The sequence below is a fragment of the Ranitomeya variabilis genome, chromosome 2 (assembly GCF_051348905.1).
Source record: "Ranitomeya variabilis isolate aRanVar5 chromosome 2, aRanVar5.hap1, whole genome shotgun sequence".
NCBI classification, from domain to species: domain Eukaryota; kingdom Metazoa; phylum Chordata; class Amphibia; order Anura; family Dendrobatidae; genus Ranitomeya; species Ranitomeya variabilis.
In genome coordinates, this window is record NC_135233.1 from 294,241,120 (window position 1) to 294,254,334 (window position 13,215).

Below are 13,215 nucleotides of genomic sequence, written 5' to 3' on the forward strand. Positions count from 1 at the left end.
ATGCCGCGTCCGGATCATACTCCTCTGGGTAAGCGATACATGTCCCTGGATAGCATATACATCACTGAACCGCTCCACAGCATATTTATACAGGACCTGCCTTTATCCCCACAGCGCCATATACGGCTTACTTTCTGAGCTGATCCTGACACTCAAAAGGGGTAGGTCAATATTTCCTATATATTACCCATCACCCACGATATTAAAACCCCACAGGGTTACTTATAACCCCCATACAATTTACATATTGTTGCAGGTTAAAATCTCCTTAAATCCATTAAACAAGCATATCTCTAAGAGAGGGTAGGTCTCCCCTTTCCCTTCTTTTCTCTTACCGTTTCCCTATACTCTTAAAACCACCTATGTCTCATCCCACGGTCACAATCACTAGCCATCCATTGTATAACAAGTGCATTAATATTTGGATGTATTTGTTAAAATGTTTCAGCAATGATTTGCTATACCGTCTGTTCTGCTGTCAGACACTATTCTCTTATCTGTTGCAACCCATGTATTATGAACAGTTGTACAATTCACTGTATATACTTTGTTTATTTTTTATTATTTTCTTTTATTTAGTACATTGATGAAGGTCTATGACCGAAACGTCTAGTGTATGTACTCTCCTTAAAATTAAAATTCTCACAAGCATCTCATCACGGGTGTGCCAAGTTTACCTGAACACATTCAAACACAAACTCCTCACTGGAGGTGCCAGCATTCTAGGGGCTTATTTCAGCCGGGTCCCTGAACACATACTCTCATGACCACACTGGCGCAAAGCACTTAACAAAGAACAATACTAGCGCATGGCCATGCAGTCATGCAAACCTTAAATAGCTGCAGCACGTACAGGACTTCCTAGAAGGACCAATGAGAAGCTAAACCAGAGCGTGAGCACCTACAGGACCTTCCTGAAGGAGCCAATGACCTTAGCTGCAGTATCAGATCATGTGACCCTCGATATCCACTGAGAGATCTTACTCTGGGCATGCTCAGAACGAGCAAAGCAGGACTTTGACCCAGAAGCCTCTGCTCGCCGCTGCCCAGCACCGACTTCAATGGCAGAGCAGGAAAGGCAGCAGTAACTCTTAGCATAGAGTCAGACTGAGCGAGACGCTGGGACCGACATCTCCGCTGAGCAGGCTCCACTGTGGCAGGAGAAGAATGGGAGACCGCAGCGGAGATGGACCGAGATTCCCCCTGTGCAGAGGAGGGAACTCGACCCCTAACACTGTATGGCTGAGAAATTTATGCCTGCAAAATTTAAAGCCTTTTTTTCACTTTTCTAGATCACAGGAAATGTATCCCAGACCACGTAATACTGTATGAGTGACAAATTTAACCCTGCATAATTTTTTTGCGCGTTTTTAACCCCCCAAAAAACTGCATCTCTATATTTGCCATTGGACTGCACAGCCCTAATCTCTGTCTACAGACTGTATTCTGTCACTCTTCCTGCTCCTGCAAATCTCTCTCTAACTCCCTACGCTAAATGCAGATTGTATATGATACAAACAGCAAAGCAAACGATTAACCCTTTGAAGGGCTGTTGCGATGATTTCTCATCATCAGCACCAGTATCAACACTACTGGCCTCTGATTCATTATACTGTGCACATACAGGCCTAGACAAGCACTCTCTCCCTCCAATATGAAGTGTCACAGAGCTGTGCAAAGGTGTCCATGTGCCAAGCCGGGCGGTACCTGCTCTTTTATAACCACAGAATGAAGTCACACAGCCAATCATAGTAATGCCACAGCCAAGATTGCTCTGGCATTATAGTGCCACCCACACAATCCCCATATACTTAGTGGCTGTGTTACAGGCTCCAAAAATGTGAGGTGGATATTTGAGTTTTACATAGAGTACCATATATTACTCTCCTAGTAACGAGTACATCCAAGCTCCATGATACTCGAGTGATAACAGTATCACAGAGCACATTTGCTTATCCTTAGAAAGTCATATGGGTGAACATTTTCCAAGTTTATTTTGCCTTAGTTTACTAACATTTTCAGCAACCAAAATTAAATATGATGCTCAGTCATTTCTCACTGCCAACCCATAAGGATAGTCAAGGGGTCAACGGTCAGAAGTCAGGCACAGAGAGAGAAACCACACATTTACTGAATGTATGTCTTGCAGCGGTCTGGGAGTAACAGCTCAGTTAAGTAACCTGGCAATCATCTGGGATAATGAACACCTGGAAACAGTCAGCACTTCCCATTCTCAGAATGAATGAATGGCTGAGCTGTCAATCAACACACTGACATCTCAGAACACCCCGGTACCAGATTGGACTGCTGAGCTGTCAGTAACTGTATCTCAAACACACTGAGGGGTGGAAACCGTGACAGTACCCACTCTTCCAGAAGGGGCACTGGACCCTGAGGCTTCCCAGGCCCCCAGAAGCTGATTATGTAGGCCGGGGATGAGTGGAAGTGGGTAAGTATTTTTAACCATAATTTTGTTTAGTTCTCGGAAATTGAAATAAGGATGGAGACCCTCATCTTTCTTTTTAGCAAGGAAAAGTCTGGCAGCTGCAGAGGAAGAGGAAGGATGGATATGACCCTTCTGTAAATATTCATTAACATATTCTTTCATGGCGGTCCATTCACTTCCAGACAAATTGTAAATGCAAGCTTTAGGCAATTTGGCTCTAGGAATAAGATTAAGAGCACAATCATAAGGACTATAGGGAGGTAGTATTTCCACCTTTTTCTCTGAGAACACATAGCCAAAGTCCTTCAGCTACCCTGGAAGATCCTTGAGAGTAGCAGGGCATATTTGTACAGTTTTTAGACATCCCATGCAATGATTGGGGCTCTATTTAACAATCTCCTGACAGCAATCGATAACCGGATTGTGAATCTGCAACCATGCAAGTCCCAGTACCAACCCAGCAGCTTATTTATCCAACACGAAACAGGAGATTGATTCAGATCAGAGTGCTCCCACTTGAAGAGAGAAATTCACTGTTATCCTCCAAATTCATATATCAGACCTAATCTGTCAAAAAAGGCATCAACAGAAAATCATTCTGGGGCTTCTATAAACAAAAACAGTAGGAACATGATTTTTCCCACCCATTGGAACTCTTTCTCTGATGACCGTGGGTGCAGGGTAAGAAACAATCTACAGATCTTCTTGAATACCCTAAACTGGTCTTTGGCTCCCAAAAATTCATCAGGGAGGGCCTAATATTTTGTTGAATTCAGACTTTGGCATTTCTTAGCCAGATCCTGAGTCATTCTCATCAAATTCACAACCTGATCACACACGGTGCAAACAGGCTCAATACTGACAAAAAAAAAAGAAAAGTATTGGCCAGACATAATGTGATGCTGAGTCATTTCTCACAGCCAAGGCCAGAGTCAAAATGTCAAGGGGTCCAAGGTCAGAGGCCAGGAGGTATGTCATAAACAGAAGGAAGAGACAAAGGCGTAGTCAGGTAATGTTCCGAGGTCAGAATATCAGGAGGATAGCTTATCAGAGCAAAAGGGGATAAACTGATGGATGGTCAAATGAGGTCCAAGGTCAGACAACAAGAGATATTCAAACAGAATGCAAGGCACAGAGACATACCACACAGTAGCCAAATGTATATCTGTCAGAGGTCTGAGAATAACAGCTCAGTAAAGTAACCTGGCAATCACCTAGGATAGGAAACATCTAGAGAAAGCCAGTGTCTCCCAGTCGTAGATTGGATGACTGAGCTAACAATTAACAATCTGATAGCTCAGCACACCCCTGCATTAGACTGGATGACTGAGCTGTCAATCAAAGTACTTCAGCACGCCTCTGTACCAGATTGGACTGTTGAGCTGTTTGTAACTGCATCCCAGACACACCGAGGGGTGGAACTGTGAAAATAGTAAATTGCAATATATATTTTGAATATCATGTTGAATCTTGTTTAATCAGTGCAGAACGGATCGATTTGCAGAGGATCACATTCAAGTTGAATTTCCTGACATTCTCAGTTTTATGCAAATTCAAACATTTTGAGATTTGATTCATGGTTTGCAAAATAAAACAACACATTATTCCAATAATTTTATGGATTATCTTACCTTGTAGAGTGGTGGTCAGTTCCTGGGCCAATACAGATTAGCTGCCCCCAACAGAGCACATTTTGCACGACAATGTCATTTTCCATCTCCAGACTCACTGGGCAAGTTTCTTCTTTCTGTAGAGTGTAAGCTCTTATGGTCAGTGGGGTCATCTATCTCTTGTAGGGTGTAAGTTCTTATGGTCAGGGGATCTTCTCTCTCACACTCTAGTAAAGCATAAGCTCTTATGATCAGCGGGTCCTCTCTCTACTGTAGAATATAAGCTGTTATGGTCTGTGGGGTCCTTTCTTTTGCACATAAATTGTAAGATTGTGTGGTCTGTAAGGCTACTTTCACACATCCGTCGGCCCGATGTACCGACGGAAATTGTGCTAAATTTAGCACAACGTGGGCAGCGGATGCAGTTTTACAACGCATCCACTGCCCATTGTGTTGAGCGGGGAGGAGTGGGCGGAGTTCTGGCCGCGCATGCGTGGTCGGAAATGGCGGACACGTCACACAATAAAAGTTACATTGAACTTTTTTTGTGCATCGTGTCCGCCAAAACACGACGGATCCATCGCACGACGGATGTGACGTGTGCCCATCTGTCACGATCCGTCGCTAATACAACTCTATGGGCAAAAAATGCATCCTGCAAGCACATTTGCAGGATCCGTTTTTTGCCCATAACGACGGATTGCGACGGTGGGCAAAAGACGGAAGTGTGAAAGTAGCCTAAGGCGCTCTTTCTCTTTCACTAGTAAAGTGTAAGCTTTTTTTGGTCAGCAGGGCTCTCTCTTTCTCGCCTGTAAAGCATCAGCTCTTATAGTCAGCAAGGTTCTTTCTCCTCACATGTATTTTATGAGCAATTAAAAGCTTTCCAGTATTGAAATTTGCGCAAATTTTTTTGCAAATCAAATATTTGTGGAAAATTTGGCAACAATAGCAAATACAAATTTAAAAAATGTCACCTATTAATCATAACCATTGCTCAGGGACCTTTAACTATATTATAAAATGTTACAAGAGTTTAAAAAGGCATTTAGGCTGAATAGCAAATCATATTTTCACATCTCTCACCTTACAGGTTGTATCACTGAAAAGGTAACATTTTTTGCTTGCTCCATTGTTTTGGCAATATCTCATTATTATTGTTATTAGGTTATTAACTAACATCTGTATCTCTGATGATATTGCTATCATAATCATGCTCAAGTAAAATGTGACATTAGAGAATTGAGAAACAAGCTCTGTATAAGTAATGAAGGAACAGATGAATCTTACAGTATAACTGAAAGCTAATGACTATTATAATGAGCTCAGTGAGAATAGGTATGTAATAAGTTGCAGTTGACACTTCCCGATGGGGTGTTTACATTGAGAAATATATTGGTGAGAGATGCAGAATAATAAATTTGAAAAATGTGAAATCATATCTACTAAGCCAATGCAAGCTTTAATAAATAGTCAGGCATCACTATAAAGGTGTTGTCTACATTACAAAAATAATAATAACTGGACTTGGGAGGATTGACTGAAATTTGAATTTGTGAGCTTTGCTGAGTTTTCACCAAAAATTAAATTTGCAGTGAATAAACCCCCGGACAAAGGCTATGTGCTGAAACACATGTTGGGATCTAGCGCCAACACAACAGGAGAAGATAACCACAGGTATTACTTTGTCTTTGTTTATTCTTGTTTTGCATGTACTTTTGCGCTCATACCTATTTAATTGATGAGACATGCATTTGAGGCTGAGGTTATTATGCAGAAACTTTCTTTGAGCCATTACCCTTATATTTGTCTGAATTGCAGCCCTGTGTATAGAATTTTACTTATCTGCTTCCTGCTGCTTTTGCAGCCCTAACTAGCTCACTTTACTTATGTATTTGACCATTTTTTAAAGATTCTTCTAAATAAATAAAGATTTATAATATTATACTATTTTGTGGCTATATTAGTTTGTCTATAGGTGTTTTATTATTCATATATAGCTTATTTATTACTGGTCAGTTTAGTTGTTTATACTGTTTGAAAAGAGGTGAATTGCCGGCACTTACTTCTGTGATTATCTCAGCTGAGATTGAAATCTTATTGGGTGTAGGCTGGATGCCACAGAACTGAGGGAATATGGATGAACACCAAAAATGAAACAATTATAGTCCAAAAACAGAGAAAGAAGGTGGCACTCACTATCCGGTAAAACATTCCTTTATTTAGTTCTTAACACGGGTACAGCGGGAGAGGAGCTAATACCTTCTGTGGACGGTGGCCGTTTCATGCTAGCTGCGCTTCAACAGGTCCTATGAGTTTAGCGGTTTATACATTACACTATTATCATCTTTTCTTACCACTTTAATTTTGGCTCATATAGGTTAATTGCAGTGAATAAAGACTAACCATAATGAAAATCCACTAATTAACTGAAAAATTTGTTTACAACACACTGAGTTGTTTTACAAGTGTACTGGCCTCATTTCGCGATCTTTAATGCAAACTTTAATACTGTAATTGAGCAACACCATTCTTCCTAACTTTTTCACACCATTCTTGATGAAGACGTGTGCTGAGGTCAAACACTCCTGATTCAATAAGAGGTGCATGTCTCCGGCGTGAATGAAAAGTGGCGAGCACCTCTGTGCGCACCTTGACACCAATCTTACTTCAGTTATACAGTAAAGTAGAGTAATATTTGCGGCATCAGGAATGCCACTGCTTTCAAAAACAAAAAATTGGATGGATGTCAATTGGGGATGACATGGAGAAGGTGTAGGATGAGATGCACCTCGATGTTGAAACTAGACTAACTGCGGAGATTTCAACACCTCTCCTATTTGTGGTGATTCATCGCTGCTGCCCAAAACATTCATCAGTGGGTTATGAATAGTGTTGAGCATTCCGATACCGCAAGTATTGGGTATCGGCCGATACTTGCAGGTATCAGAATTCCGATACCGAGATCCGATACTTTTGTGGTATCGGGTATCGGTATCGAAACAACATTAATGTGTAAAATAAAGAATTAAAATAAAAAATAGGGATATACTCACCTCTCCGACGCAGCCTGGACCTCACCGAGGGAACCGGCAGCGTTCTTTGCTTAAAATGCGCGCGTTTCCTGCCTCCCGTGACGTCACGGCTTGTGATTGGTCGCGTGCCGCCCATGTGGCCGCGACGCGACCAATCACAGCAAGCCGTGACATAATTTTCAGGTCCTGAATGCCTAATTCTAGGCATTCAGGATTCTAAAATTACGTTCCGGCTTGTGATTGGTCGCATCGCGGTCACATGGGCGACGCGACCAATCACAAGCCGTGACGTCACGGGAGGCAGGAAACGCGCCCATTTTTAAAATTACGTCAAGGCTTGTGATTGGTTGCGTGCCGCCCATGTGACTGCGGCGCGACCAATCACAGCAAGCCGTGACGTAATTTCAGGTCCTGAATGCCTAATTCTGCATTCAGGACCTGAAAATTACGTCACGGCTCGCTGTGATTGGTCGCGTCGCGGTCACATGGGCGGCACGCAACCAATCACAAGCCGTGACGTAATTTTAAAAATGGGCGCGTTTCCTGCCTCCCGTGACGTCACGGCTTGTGATTGGTCGCGTCGCCCATGTGACCGCGATGCGACCAATCACAAGCCGGAACGTAATTTTAGAATCCTGAATGCCTAGAATTAGGCATTCAGGACGTGAAAATTATGTCACGGCTTGCTGTGATTGGTCGCGTCGCGGCCACATGGGCGGCACGCGACCAATCACAAGCCGTGACGTCACGGGAGGCAGGAAACGCACGCATTTTAAGCAAAGAACGCTGCCGGTTCCCTCGGTGAGGTCCAGGCTGCGTCGGAGAGGTGAGTATATCCCTATTTTTTATTTTAATTCTTTATTTTAAACATTAATATGGATCCCAGGGCCTGAAGGAGAGTTTCCTCTACTTCAGACCCTGGGAACCATCAGGGATACCGTCCGATACTTGAGTCCCATTGACTTGTATTGGTATCGGGTATCGGTATCGGATTAGATCCGATACTTTGCCGGTATCGGCCGATACTTTCCGATACCGATACTTTCAAGTATCGGACGGTATCGCTCAACACTAGTTATGAAAGACATGTAATGTCCCTCTTCATAATTGCTGCTCCATGTAATGAAGGTAAAATATACTTTTGTAGTCAAAGACATTGTTAAATCCTTGCCTGGTTCCACTCCAGTGACCTCTGCCTATGTCGCTAGGTGGCACTGCATATACTCAGCATACAGTGCCGGTGATAGAGGTAACACTGTTACTAGCATCATTGGTTGATGCATGTGCAGTCTAGCCATATGTATCAGTGTGGCTAAGAATCGTGATGTCATTCAGCCAGGGAGTGTGTTTGTTTCTGCAGAACAACTTGTCAATAGGTTTAATTATCTCTATGCTATTACTTATAAAGTGGTACCACTCCCTATTTATGCACTCAGTGGTCTGATGAGAGTGGACAGTTATAACCGTGTACTGACCCTGGTTTGAGTCTCCAAGGTATCTGCTACACAATCTTACTTCTTGACCTTGGATTTACTGACTTTCTGCCTGGCAGATAATTCAACTTACGTCACTGACTTTTTGGTTCTGACCTAGTTTTGGTCTCCTGGTTTTGTCTTGCACCTACTCGCTCTAATTTTGAACCACTTGGACAATTATTTTGGCCATTGTAGCTAGCACTTTTGATGTCCAGCAGCTACTTTGCTATCACAACAGAGGAGACTTTGTTGTAATTCAAGATCCCTGAATAGCGGTTAAAGAATGGAGACAAGAGTAATTCTGGGACCTGCTAAATGCAGTGGCTTTGCAAAGTTTGTCTTTGGAAGTCCTTGAGGACATGAAACCAGGTTTAGCATGCTAAGCTGGTCACATCATAAAACAGTGGCTGCGGATATGAATAAAACATATTTTTTATTTCCTCCTCTCCATTGCGTAGATATTAGCTTGTAAAGTTTAGGTTATAATTTATGTTATCATTCAAAGAGGTGTTACCAGAGATTTGTCCCTGAGGACAGGTACTTCTTCACCTGCATAAGGTTTGACAAATTATAAGCAGGCAGCATCATGCATGGCAGTAAAGAACATGTCCTCTTCTCTTCACCGATCTCATAGATGTGCTATGTAGATATAAAGCAGAACTGAGTTAGGTAACATTACAGCCTCTGTAAGATCTCATCTCACTGTTGTGTCATCCCTGACACTCCTCTCACATCAACTGCCATGAATAGAGACTTTGAAGGGAAGATAGATTAAAAGGATGGTTTGAGCCTTGCTCTTAAAAATGGCCAGTTTGCTATTACCTATTGCTGCTTCATGTGCTATGAGCAAACTTTAACATTACAAAAGATTTGATTGCCAACAACATAGAAAATAATTCCTACTCCAGAGATCACTGCACATAAGACATACTGTCACAACAACCTTGACCAGCACTATCAGCAGCTGTAGTGCCCCTTCCACCAAAAGCAGTTGTAGCATCACTTATGTGACCACAGAAGAAAATCTGCTCCAGACATTAAATTCACTCTTTATTGCCTCTAATGATATCCTCCCCTCATAATTCCAATCATGTTCCTAGATCCTGTCCATCACCCAGCCATCATTATCTTCCCTGACTCTGCTGACAGATGTCTCAGTGTTCTGAGCTCCTTGCCCCAACCCGCTCCTGATTCTTACCTTTAGATTTTTCCTGAATTATAGTGCCCCTACCACAGTGGCTGCCAGTATCAACACTACCACCAACACAATGTTAGGGCTAGCGGAACGCACCAAATAATTAGAGAGATGGTATAAGGTTTGCAGCACGGGGTCCACTGTTGTGAATTTGCTTTTTGCTCCCTCTAGTGGTTACTAGTTTTTTGACTCTGGTTTTTCTGTCATTCCTTTTATCCGCACCTGGGTCGTTAGTTAGGGGTGTTGCTATATAAGCTCCCTGGACCTTCAGTTCAATGCCTGGCAACGTAGTTATCAGAGCTAGTCTGCTGTGCTCTTGTCTACTGATCCTGGTTCCAGTTATATCAGCTAAGTCTGCCTTTTGCTTTTTGCTATTTGTTTTGGTTTTGTATTTTTGTCCAGCTTGTTGCAAATCTATATCCTGACCTTTGAGAAAAAGGAGGAGGGGGGAAGAGGAAGGGTTGAAGCTTGACACGCCGAGACATGCATCTAAGAACCGTTGCAAATAAATGTAACTGATGGGTGCCGTACCTGCCGGTGATTAACAGCTGCTGTAGACGAAGGGAGAAATGGGGATTTCCAGCACATCCATCCAGTTTGAGTAAAATAATCAAAATTTATTTAGAACATTTTAAAAAACAACATTAAAAAGAAAGAGAGAGGAACTCTCTTTGCCTGACGCGTTTCTGGCGCACCACGGCGCCCTTAGTCATAGGAACTAATATGACATGAATACACAGGTTTATATATGACAAGGAACCAATCACAGACATAGCAATTAAATTTCATTGGAAAAAGCTGCAGCTAAATTCACATAACAAAACTTTACCTTATTTATCAAATGTCTTAGAAATACACTAACATCTGTTCTAAATTACCAAAAAATTCATTAGTTGTTCAATATATGTAAAAATAAAAAAAAAAATAAAAAAATCATTTTTGTAATTCATACCATGTGGATATTTGGTGTCTAAAGTTAGAAGTCTGCCTTTTGCTTTTTGCTATTTGTTTTGGTTTTGTATTTTTGTCCAGCTTGTTGCAAATCTATATCCTGACCTTTGCTGGAAGCTCTAGGGGGCTGGTGTTCTCCCCCCGGACCGTTAGACGGTTCGGGGGTTCTTGAATTTCCAGTGTGGATTTTGATAGGGTTTTTGTTGACCATATAAGTTACCTTTCTTTATTCTGCTATTAGTAAGCGGGCCTCTCTGTGCTAAACCTGGTTCATTTCTGTGTTTGTCATTTCCTCTTACCTCACCGTCATTATTTGTGGGGGGCTTCTATCCAGCTTTGGGGTCCCCTTCTCTGGAGGCAAGAAAGGTCTTTGTTTTCCTCTACTAGGGGTAGCTAGATTCTCCGGCTGGCGCGTGTCATCTAGAATCAACGTAGGAATGATCCCCGGCTACTTCTAGTGTTGGCGTTAGGAGTAGATATATGGTCAACCCAGTTACCACTGCCCTATGAGCTGGATTTTTGTATTCTGCAGACTTCCACGTTCCTCTGAGACCCTCGCCATTGGGGTCATAACAGTTTGCCAGGCCAGTATTAAATGTTTAATGCATTGCAGAAGAGGGATTATAAGAAAGAAGATTCTGAGTTTTTTTTTTTTTTTTTCTTCTTCCCCTTTACCTCAGAGTGGCTATGCTTGCTGCAGACATGAATGTCCAGACCTTGATTACAAGTGTGGACCAGCTGGCTACTCGTGTGCAGGGCATACAAGACTATGTTATCAGAAATCCTAGGTCAGAACCTAAAATACCGATTCCTGAACTGTTTTCCGGAGACAGGTTTAAGTTTAGGAATTTCGTGAATAATTGTAAATTGTTTTTGTCCCTGAGACCCTGTTCATCAGGAGATTCTGCTCAGCAAGTAAAAATTGTTATTTCGTTCTTACGGGGCGACCCTCAGGATTGGGCTTTTTCGCTGGCGCCAGGAGATCCGGCATTGGCTGATCTTGATGCGTTTTTTCTGGCGCTCGGTTTACTTTATGAGGAACCCAATCTTGAGATTCAGGCAGAAAAGGCCTTGCTGTCTATGTCTCAGGGGCAGGACGAGGCTGAAGTGTATTGCCAAAAATTTCGGAAATGGTCCGTGCTGACACATTGGAACGAGTGTGCACTGGCCGCTAATTTTAGAAATGGCCTTTCTGAAGCCATTAAGAATGTTATGGTGGGTTTTCCCATTCCCACAGGTCTGAATGATACTATGGCACTGGCTATTCAAATTGACCGGCGGTTGCGGGAGCGCAAAACCGCAAATTCCCTCATGGTGTTGTCTGAACAGACACCTAATTCGGTGCAATGTGATAGAAAAACCGCAAATTCCCTCATGGTGTTGTCTGAACAGACACCTGATTTAATGCAATGTGATAGAATCCTGACTAGAAATGAGCGGAAAATTCATAGACGCCGGAATGGCTTGTGCTACTACTGTGGTGATTCTACACATGTTATCTCAGCATGCTCTAAACGTATAGCTAAGGTTGTTAGTCCTGTCACCGTTGGTAATTTGCAACCTAAATTTATTCTGTCTGTAACTTTGATTTGCTCACTGTCATCTTATCCTGTCATGGCGTTTGTAGATTCAGGTGCTGCCCTGAGTCTCATGGATCTCTCATTTGCTAAGCGCTGTGGATTTACTCTTGAACCATTAGAAAATCCTATTCCTCTTAGGGGTATTGATGCTACACCATTGGCAGCAAATAAACCGCAGTATTGGACTCAGGTTACCATGTGCATGACTCCTGAACACCGCGAGGTGATACGTTTCCTGGTTTTACATAAAATGCATGATTTGGTCGTTTTAGGGCTGCCATGGTTACAGACCCATAATCCAGTCCTGGACTGGAAGGCTATGTCAGTCTCAAGTTGGGGCTGTCGTGGTATTCATGGGGATTCCCTGCCTGTGTCTATTGCTTCTTCTACGCCTTCGGAAGTTCCGGAGTATTTGTCTGATTATCAGGATGTCTTCAGTGAGTCTGAGTCCAGTGCACTGCCTCCTCATAGGGACTGTGACTGTGCTATAGATTTGATCCCAGGCAGTAAATTTCCTAAGGGAAGACTGTTTAATCTGTCGGTACCTGAACATACCGCTATGCGTTCATATATCAAGGAGTCTCTGGAAAAAGGACATATTCGTCCGTCTTCTTCCCCTCTTGGTGCGGGATTCTTTTTTGTGGCAAAAAAGGACGGATCTTTGAGACCTTGTATTGATTATCGGCTTTTAAATAAGATCACTGTCAAATTTCAGTATCCTTTACCGCTGTTGTCTGACTTGTTTGCCCGGATTAAGGGTGCCAAGTGGTTCACCAAGATAGACCTTCGTGGTGCGTACAACCTTGTGCGCATTAAGCAAGGTGATGAATGGAAAACCGCATTCAATACGCCCGAAGGTCATTTTGAGTACTTGGTGATGCCTTTTGGGCTCTCCAATGCGCCTTCAGTTTTTCAGTCCTTTATGC